This window comes from Nothobranchius furzeri, chromosome 4 (assembly GCF_043380555.1).
Source record: "Nothobranchius furzeri strain GRZ-AD chromosome 4, NfurGRZ-RIMD1, whole genome shotgun sequence".
In the NCBI taxonomy this organism is placed as follows: Eukaryota; Metazoa; Chordata; class Actinopteri; order Cyprinodontiformes; family Nothobranchiidae; genus Nothobranchius; species Nothobranchius furzeri.
In genome coordinates, this window is record NC_091744.1 from 27,279,117 (window position 1) to 27,289,585 (window position 10,469).

Here is a 10,469-nt window from a genome sequence, read left to right on the forward strand (position 1 = left end):
GTCCCTCTCCCTCACACAGTCACAGTCCCTCTCCCTCACACAGTCACAGTCACAGTCCCTCTCGCTCACACAGTCACAGTCACAGTCCCTCTCCCTCACACAGTCAAAGTCCCTCTCCCTGACACAGTCACAGTCACAGTCAACGTCCCTCTCCCTCACAGAGTCACAGTCACAGTCCCTCTCCCTCACACAGTCACAGTCACAGTCCCTCTCCCTCACACAGTGACAGTGACAGTCACAGTCACTGTCCCTCTCCCTCACACAGTCACAGTCCCTCTCCCTCACACAGTCAGTCACAGTCCCTCTCCCTCACACAGTCACAGTCCCTCTCCCTCACACAGTCCCTCACAGTCACAGTCCCTCTCCCTCACATAGTCACAGTCCCTCTCCCTCACACAGTCCCTCACAGTCACAGTCACAGTCCCTCTCCCTCACACAGTCCCTCACAGTCACAGTCCCTCTCCCTCACACAGTCACAGTCACAGTCACAGTCCCTCTCCCTCACACAGTCACAGTCACAGTACCTCTCCCTCACACAGTCACAGTCACAGTCCCTCTCCCTGACACAGTCACAGTCACAGTCACAGTCCCTCTCCCTCACACAGTTACAGTCACAGTCCCTCTCCCTCACACAGTCACAGTCACAGTCACAGTCCCTCTCCCTCACAAAGTCAGTCACAGTCCCTCTCCCTCACACAGTCACAGTCACAGTCCCTCTCCCTCACACAGTCAGTCACAGTCTCTCTCCCTCACACAGTCACAGTCCCTCTCCCTCACAGAGTCACAGTCCCTCTCCCTCACACAGTCATAGTCCTTCTCCCTCACACAGTCACAGTCACAGTCACTCTCCCTCACACAGTCACAGTCCCTCTACCTCACACAGTCACAGTCCCTCTCCCTCACACAGTCAAAGTCGCTCTCCCTCACACAGTCACAGTCCCTCTCCCTGACACAGTCACAGTCACAGTCAACGTCCCTCTCCCTCACACAGTCACAGTCCCTCTCGCTCACACAGTCCCTCACAGTCACAGTCCCTCTTCCTCACACAGTCCCTCACAGTCACAGTCACAGTCCCTCTCCCTCACACAGTCCCTCACAGTCACAGTCCCTCTCCCTCACACAGTCAATTCACAGTCACAGTCCATCTCCCTCACACAGTCACAGTCACAGTCACAGTCCATCTCCCTCACACAGTCCCTCACAGTCACAGTCCCTCTCCCTCACACAGTCACAGTCCCTCTCCCTCACACAGTCCCTCATAGTCACAGTCACAGTCCCTCTCCCTCACACAGTCCCTCACAGTCACAGTCCCTCTCCCTCACACAGTCACAGTCCCTCTACCTCACACAGTCACAGTCCCTCTCCCTCACACAGTCAAAGTCCCTCTCCCTCACACAGTCACAGTCCCTCTCCCTGACACAGTCACAGTCACAGTCAACGTCCCTCTCCCTCACACAGTCACAGTCCCTCTCGCTCACACAGTCCCTCACAGTCACAGTCCCTCTTCCTCACACAGTCCCTCACAGTCACAGTCACAGTCCCTCTCCCTCACACAGTCCCTCACAGTCACAGTCCCTCTCCCTCACACAGTCAATTCACAGTCACAGTCCATCTCCCTCACACAGTCACAGTCACAGTCACAGTCCATCTCCCTCACACAGTCCCTCACAGTCACAGTCCCTCTCCCTCACACAGTCACAGTCCCTCTCCCTCACACAGTCCCTCATAGTCACAGTCACAGTCCCTCTCCCTCACACAGTCCCTCACAGTCACAGTCCCTCTCCCTCACACAGTCACAGTCACAGTCACAGTCCCTCTCCCTCATAAAGTCCGTCACAGTCACAGTCCCTCTCCCTCACACAGTCCCTCACAGTCACAGTCCCTCTCCCTCACACAGTCACAGTCACAGTCCCTCTCCCTCACACAGTCACAGTCACAGTCCCTCTCACTCACACAGTCCCTCACAGTCACAGTCACAGTCAACGTCCCTCTCCCTCACACAGTCCCTCACAGTCACAGTCACAGTCCCTCTCCCTCACACAGTCCCTCACAGTCACAGTCACAGTCAACGTCCCTCTCCCTCATACAGTCCCTCACAGTCACAGTCACAGTCCCTCTCCCTCACACAGTGCCTCACAGTCACAGTCACAGTCCCTCTCCCTCACACAGTCAAAGTCACAGTCACAGTCACAGTCCCTCTCCCTCACACAGTCACAGTCCCTCTCCCTCACACAGTCACAGTCCCTCGCCCTCACACAGTCACAATCCCTCTCCCTCACACAGTCACAGTCCCTCTCCCTCACACACTCACAGTCACAGTCCCTCTCCCTCACACAGTCACAGTCACAGTCCCTCTCGCTCACACAGTCACAGTCCCTTTCCCTCACACACTCACAGTCACAGTCCCTCTCCCTCACACAGTCACAGTCACAGTCCCTCTCCCTCACACAGTCACAGTCCCTCTCCCTCACACACTCACAGTCGCAGTCCCTCTCCCTCACACAGTCACAGTCACAGTCCCTCTACCTCACACAGTCACAGTCCCTCTCCCTCACACAGTCACAGTCACAGTCCCTCTCCCTCACACAGTCACAGTCACAGTCCCTCTCCCTCACACAGTCACAGTCCCTCTACCTCACACAGTCACAGTCCCTCTCCCTCACACAGTCACAGTCACAGTCCCTCTCCCTGACACAGTCACAGTCACAGTCAACGTCCCTCTCCCTCACACAGTCACAGTCCCTCTCCCTCACACAGTCACAGTCATAGTCAAAGTCCCTCTCCCTCACACACTCACAGTCACAGTCCCTCTCCCTCACACAGTCACAGTCACAGTCCCTCTCCCTCACACAGTCACAGTCCCTCTACCTCACACAGTCACAGTCCCTCTCCCTCACACAGTCACAGTCACAGTCCCTCTCCCTCACACAGTCACAGTCACAGTCCCTCTCCCTCACACAGTAAGAGTCACAGTCACAGTCCCTCTCCCTCACACAGTCACAGTCACAGTCCCTCTCCCTCACACAGTCACAGTCACAGTCCCTCTCCCTCACACAGTAAGAGTCACAGTCACAGTCCCTCTCCCTCACACAGTGACAGTGACAGTCACAGTCACAGTCCCTCTCCCTCACACAGTCACAGTCACAGTCAACGTCCCTCTCCCTCACACAGTCACAGTCCCTCTCCCTCACACAGTCACAGTCACAGTCCCTCTCCCTCACACAGTAAGAGTCACAGTCACAGTCCCTCTCCCTCACACAGTGACAGTGACAGTCACAGTCACAGTCCCTCTCCCTCACACAGTCACAGTCACAGTCCCTCTCCCTCACACAGTCAGTCACAGTCCCTCTCCCTCACACAGTCACAGTCACAGTCCCTCTCCCTCACACAGACACAGTCCCTCTCCCTCACAGAGTCACAGTCCCTCTCCCTCACACAGTCACAGTCACAGTCACAGTCACAGTCCCTCTCCCTCACACAGTCACAGTCACAGTCACAGTCACAGTCAACGTCCCTCTCCCTCACACAGTCACAGTCCCTCTCCCTCACACAGTTACAGTCACACTCCCTCTCCCTCACACAGACACAGTCCCTCTCCCTCACAGAGTCACAGTCCCTCTCCCTCACACAGTCACAGTCACAGTCCCTCTCCCTCACACAGTCACAGTCACAGTCCCTCTCCCTCACACAGTCACAGTCACAGTCACAGTCCCTCTCCCTCACACAGTCACAGTCACATTCACAGTCCCTCTCCCTCACACAGTCACAGTCACAGTTCCTTTCCCTCACACAGTCACAGTCCCTCGCCCTCACAAAGTCACAGTCACTCTCCCTCACACAGTCACAGTCACAGTCCCTCTCCCTCACACAGTCACAGTCCCTCTCCCTCACACAGTCACAGTCCCTCTCCCTCACACAGTCAAAGTCCCTCTCCCTCACACAGTCACAGTCACAGTCCCTCTCCCTGACACAGTCACAGACACAGTCACAGTCACAGTCCCTCTCCCTCACACAGTTACAGTCACAGTCACAGTCCCTCTCCCTCACACAGGCACAGTCACAGTCACAGTCACAGTCACAGTCCCTCTCCCTCACACAGTAACAGTCACAGTCACAGTCCCTCTCCCTCACACAGTCACAGTCACAGTCCCTCTCCCTGACACAGTCACAGTCACAGTCACAGTCCCTCTCCATCACACAGACACAGTCCCTTTCCCTCACACAGTCACAGTCCCTCTCGCTCACACAGTCACAGTCAAAGTCCCTCTCCCTCTCCCTCACACAGTCACACTCACAGTCCCTCTCGCTCACACAGTCACACTCACAGTCCCTCTCCCTCACACAGTCACAGTCACAGTCCCTCTCCCTCACAGAGTCACAGTCCCTTGCCCTCACACAGTCACAATCCCTCTCCCTCACACAGTCACAGTCCCTCTCCCTCACACAGTCACAGTCCCTCACCCTCACACAGTCACAGTCCCTCTCCCTCACACAGTCACAGTCCCTCTCCCTCACACAGTCACAATCACAGTCACAGTCCCTCTCCCTCACACAGTCACAGTCCCTCTCCCTCACACAGTCACAGTCACAGTCCCTCTCGCTCACACAGTCACAGTCACAGTCCCTCTCCCTCACACAGTCAAAGTCCCTCTCCCTGACACAGTCACAGTCACAGTCAACGTCCCTCTCCCTCACAGAGTCACAGTCACAGTCCCTCTCCCTCACACAGTCACAGTCACAGTCCCTCTCCCTCACACAGTGACAGTGACAGTCACAGTCACTGTCCCTCTCCCTCACACAGTCACAGTCACAGTCCCTCTCCCTCACACAGTCAGTCACAGTCCCTCTCCCTCACACAGTCACAGTCCCTCTCCCTCACACAGTCCCTCACAGTCACAGTCCCTCTCCCTCACATAGTCACAGTCCCTCTCCCTCACACAGTCCCTCACAGTCACAGTCACAGTCCCTCTCCCTCACACAGTCCCTCACAGTCACAGTCCCTCTCCCTCACACAGTCACAGTCACAGTCACAGTCCCTCTCCCTCACACAGTCACAGTCACAGTACCTCTCCCTCACACAGTCACAGTCACAGTCCCTCTCCCTGACACAGTCACAGTCACAGTCACAGTCCCTCTCCCTCACACAGTTACAGTCACAGTCCCTCTCCCTCACACAGTCACAGTCACAGTCACAGTCCCTCTCCCTCACAAAGTCAGTCACAGTCCCTCTCCCTCACACAGTCACAGTCACAGTCCCTCTCCCTCACACAGTCAGTCACAGTCTCTCTCCCTCACACAGTCACAGTCCCTCTCCCTCACAGAGTCACAGTCCCTCTCCCTCACACAGTCATAGTCCTTCTCCCTCACACAGTCACAGTCACAGTCCCTCTCCCTCACACAGTCACAGTCACAGTCCCTCTCCCTCACACAGTCACAGTCACAGTCACAGTCCCTCTCCCTCACACAGTCACTGTCACAGTCACAGTCCCTCTCCATCACACAGTCACAGTCACAGTCACAGTCCCTCTCCCTCACACAGTCACAGTCCCTCGCCCTCACACAGTCACAGTCCCTCTCCCTCACACAGTCACAGTCCCTCTCCCTCACACAGTCCCTCTCCCTCACACAGTCACAGTCACAGTCCCTCTCGCTCACACAGTCACAGTCCCTCTCCCTCACACAGTCATAGTCCCTCTCCCTCACACAGTCCCTCTCCCTCACACAGTCACAGTCCCTCTCGCTCACACAGTCACAGTCACAGTCCCTCTCCCTCACACAGTCATAGTCCCTCTCCCTCACACAGTCCGTCTCCCTCACACAGTCACAGTCCCTCTCCCTCACACAGTCACAGTCACAGTCCCTCTCCCTCACACAGTCACAATCCCTCTCCCTCACACAGTCACAGTCACAGTCCCTCTCCCTGACACAGTCACAGTCCCTCTCCCTCACACAGTCCCTCTCCCTCACACAGTCACAGTCCCTCTCCCTCACACAGTCACAGTCCCTCGCCCTCACACAGTCACAGTCCCTCTCCCTCACACAGTCACAGTCCCTCTCCCTCACACACTCACAGTCACAGTCCCTCTCCCTCACACAGTCACAGTCACAGTCCCTCTCGCTCACACAGTCACAGTCCCTTTCCCTCACACACTCACAGTCACAGTCCCTCTCCCTCACACAGTCACAGTCACAGTCCCTCTCCCTCACACAGTCACAGTCCCTCTCCCTCACACACTCACAGTCACAGTCCCTCTCCCTCACACAGTCACAGTCACAGTCCCTCTCCCTCACACAGTCACAGTCCCTCTACCTCACACAGTCACAGTCCCTCTCCCTCACACAGTCACAGTCACAGTCCCTCTCCCTGACACAGTCATAGTCCTTCTCCCTCACACAGTCACAGTCACAGTCCCTCTCCCTCACACAGTCACAGTCACAGTCCCTCTCCCTGACACAGTCACAGTCACAGTCAAAGTCCCTCTCCCTCACACAGTCACAGTCACAGTCACAGTCCCTCTCCCTCACACAGTCAGTCACAGTCCCTCTCCCTCACACAGACACAGTCCCTCTCCCTCACAGAGTCACAGTCCCTCTCCCTCACACAGTCATAGTCCTTCTCCCTCACACAGTCACAGTCACAGTCCCTCTCCCTCACACAGTCACAGTCACAGTCACAGTCACTCTCCCTCACACAGTCACAGTCATAGTCAAAGTCCCTCTCCCTCACACAGTCACAGTCACAGTCACAGTCCCTCTCCCTCACACAGACACAGTCCCTCTCCCTCACAGAGTCACAGTCCCTCTCCCTCACACAGTCATAGTCCTTCTCCCTCACACAGTCACAGTCACAGTCCCTCTCCCTCACACAGTCACAGTCACAGTCCCTCTCCCTCACAGAGTCACAGTCCCTCTCCCTCACACAGTCATAGTCCTTCTCCCTCACACAGTCACAGTCACAGTCCCTCTCCCTCACACAGTCACAGTCACAGTCCCTCTCCCTCACACAGTCACAATCACAGTCACAGTCCGTCTCCCTCACACAGTCACAGTCACAGTCCCTCTCCCTCACACAGTCACAATCACAGTCACAGTCCGTCTCCCTCACACAGTCACAGTCACAGTCCCTCTCCCTCACACAGTCACAGTCACAGTCACAGTCCCTCTCCCTCACACAGTCACAGTCCCTCGCCGTCACACAGTCACAGTCCCTCTCCCTCACACAGTCACAGTCCCTCTCCCTCACACAGTCACAGTCACAGTCCCTCTCCCTCACACAGTCACAGTCCCTCTCCCTCACACAGTCACAGTCCCTCTCCCTCACACAGTCCCTCTCCCTCACACAGTCAAAGTCCCTCTCCCTCACACAGTCACAGTCACAGTCCCTCTCCCTCACACAGACACAGTCCCTCTCCCTCACAGAGTCACAGTCCCTCTCCCTCACACAGTCACCGTCACAGTCCCTCTCCCTCACAGAGTCACAGTCCCTCTCCCTCACAGAGTCACAGTCCCTCTCCCTCACACAGTCACCGTCACAGTCCCTCTCCCTCACAGAGTCACAGTCCCTCTCCCTCACACAGTCACCGTCACAGTCCCTCTCCCTCACACAGTCACAGTCACAGTCACAGTCACTCTCCCTCACACAGTCACAGGCACAGTCACAGTCCCTCTCCCTCACACAGTCACAGTCCCTCTCCCTCACACAGTCACAGTCACAGTCACAGTCCCTCTCCCTCACACAGTCACAGTCACAGTCCCTCTCGCTCACACAGTCACAATCACAGTCCCTCTCCCTCACACAGTCACAGTCCCTCTCCATCACACAGTCACAGTCCCTCTCCCTCACACAGTCAAAGTCCCTCTCCCTCACACAGTCACAGTCACAGTCCCTCTCCCTCACACAGTCACAGTCACAGTCACAGTCCCTCTCCCTCACACAGTCACAGTCCCTCTCCCTCACAGAGTCACAGTCCCTCTCCCTCACACAGTCATAGTCCTTCTCCCTCACACAGTCACAGTCACAGTCCCTCTCCCTCACACAGTCACAGTCACAGTCCCTCTCCCTCACACAGTCACAGTCACAGTCACAGTCCCTCTCCCTCACACAGTCACTGTCACAGTCACAGTCCCTCTCCATCACACAGTCACAGTCACAGTCACAGTCCCTCTCCCTCACACAGTCACAGTCCCTCGCCCTCACACAGTCACAGTCCCTCTCCCTCACACAGTCACAGTCCCTCTCCCTCACACAGTCCCTCTCCCTCACACAGTCACAGTCACAGTCCCTCTCGCTCACACAGTCACAGTCACAGTCCCTCTCCCTCACACAGTCATAGTCCCTCTCCCTCACACAGTCCCTCTCCCTCACACAGTCACAGTCCCTCTCGCTCACACAGTCACAGTCACAGTCCCTCTCCCTCACACAGTCATAGTCCCTCTCCCTCACACAGTCCGTCTCCCTCACACAGTCACAGTCCCTCTCCCTCACACAGTCACAGTCACAGTCCCTCTCCCTCACACAGTCACAATCCCTCTCCCTCACACAGTCACAGTCACAGTCCCTCTCCCTGACACAGTCACAGTCCCTCTCCCTCACACAGTCCCTCTCCCTCACACAGTCACAGTCCCTCTCCCTCACACAGTCACAGTCCCTCGCCCTCACACAGTCACAGTCCCTCTCCCTCACACAGTCACAGTCCCTCTCCCTCACACACTCACAGTCACAGTCCCTCTCCCTCACACAGTCACAGTCACAGTCCCTCTCGCTCACACAGTCACAGTCCCTTTCCCTCACACACTCACAGTCACAGTCCCTCTCCCTCACACAGTCACAGTCACAGTCCCTCTCCCTCACACAGTCACAGTCCCTCTCCCTCACACACTCACAGTCACAGTCCCTCTCCCTCACACAGTCACAGTCACAGTCCCTCTCCCTCACACAGTCACAGTCCCTCTACCTCACACAGTCACAGTCCCTCTCCCTCACACAGTCATAGTCCTTCTCCCTCACACAGTCACAGTCACAGTCCCTCTCCCTCACACAGTCACAGTCACAGTCACAGTCCCTCTCCCTGACACAGTCACAGTCACAGTCAAAGTCCCTCTCCCTCACACAGTCACAGTCACAGTCACAGTCCCTCTCCCTCACACAGTCAGTCACAGTCCCTCTCCCTCACACAGACACAGTCCCTCTCCCTCACAGAGTCACAGTCCCTCTCCCTCACACAGTCATAGTCCTTCTCCCTCACACAGTCACAGTCACAGTCCCTCTCCCTCACACAGTCACAGTCACAGTCACAGTCACTCTCCCTCACACAGTCACAGTCATAGTCAAAGTCCCTCTCCCTCACACAGTCACAGTCACAGTCCCTCTCCCTCACACAGTCAGTCACAGTCCCTCTCCCTCACACAGACACAGTCCCTCTCCCTCACACAGTCACAGTCCCTCTCCCTCACACAGTCCCTCTCCCTCACACAGTCAAAGTCCCTCTCCCTCACACAGTCACAGTCACAGTCCCTCTCCCTCACACAGACACAGTCCCTCTCCCTCACAGAGTCACAGTCCCTCTCCCTCACACAGTCACCGTCACAGTCCCTCTCCCTCACAGAGTCACAGTCCCTCTCCCTCACAGAGTCACAGTCCCTCTCCCTCACACAGTCACCGTCACAGTCCCTCTCCCTCACAGAGTCACAGTCCCTCTCCCTCACACAGTCACCGTCACAGTCCCTCTCCCTCACACAGTCACAGTCACAGTCACAGTCACTCTCCCTCACACAGTCACAGGCACAGTCACAGTCCCTCTCCCTCACACAGTCACAGTCCCTCTCCCTCACACAGTCACAGTCACAGTCACAGTCCCTCTCCCTCACACAGTCACAGTCACAGTCCCTCTCGCTCACACAGTCACAGTCACAGTCCCTCTCCCTCACACAGTCACAGTCCCTCTCCATCACACAGTCACAGTCCCTCTCCCTCACACAGTCAAAGTCCCTCTCCCTCACACAGTCACAGTCACAGTCCCTCTCCCTCACACAGTCACAGTCACAGTCACAGTCCCTCTCCCTCACACAGTCACAGTCCCTCTCCCTCACAGAGTCACAGTCCCTCTCCCTCACACAGTCATAGTCCTTCTCCCTCACACAGTCACAGTCACAGTCCCTCTCCCTCACACAGTCACAGTCACAGTCACAGTCCCTCTCCCTCACACAGTCACTGTCACAGTCACAGTCCCTCTCCATCACACAGTCACAGTCACAGTCACAGTCCCTCTCCCTCACACAGTCACAGTCCCTCGCCCTCACACAGTCACAGTCCCTCTCCCTCACACAGTCACAGTCCCTCTCCCTCACACAGTCCCTCTCCCTCACACAGTCACAGTCATAGTCCCTCTCGCTCACACAGTCACAGTCACAGTCCCTCTCCATCACACAGTCATAGTCCCTCTCCCTCACACAATCACAGTCCCTCTCGC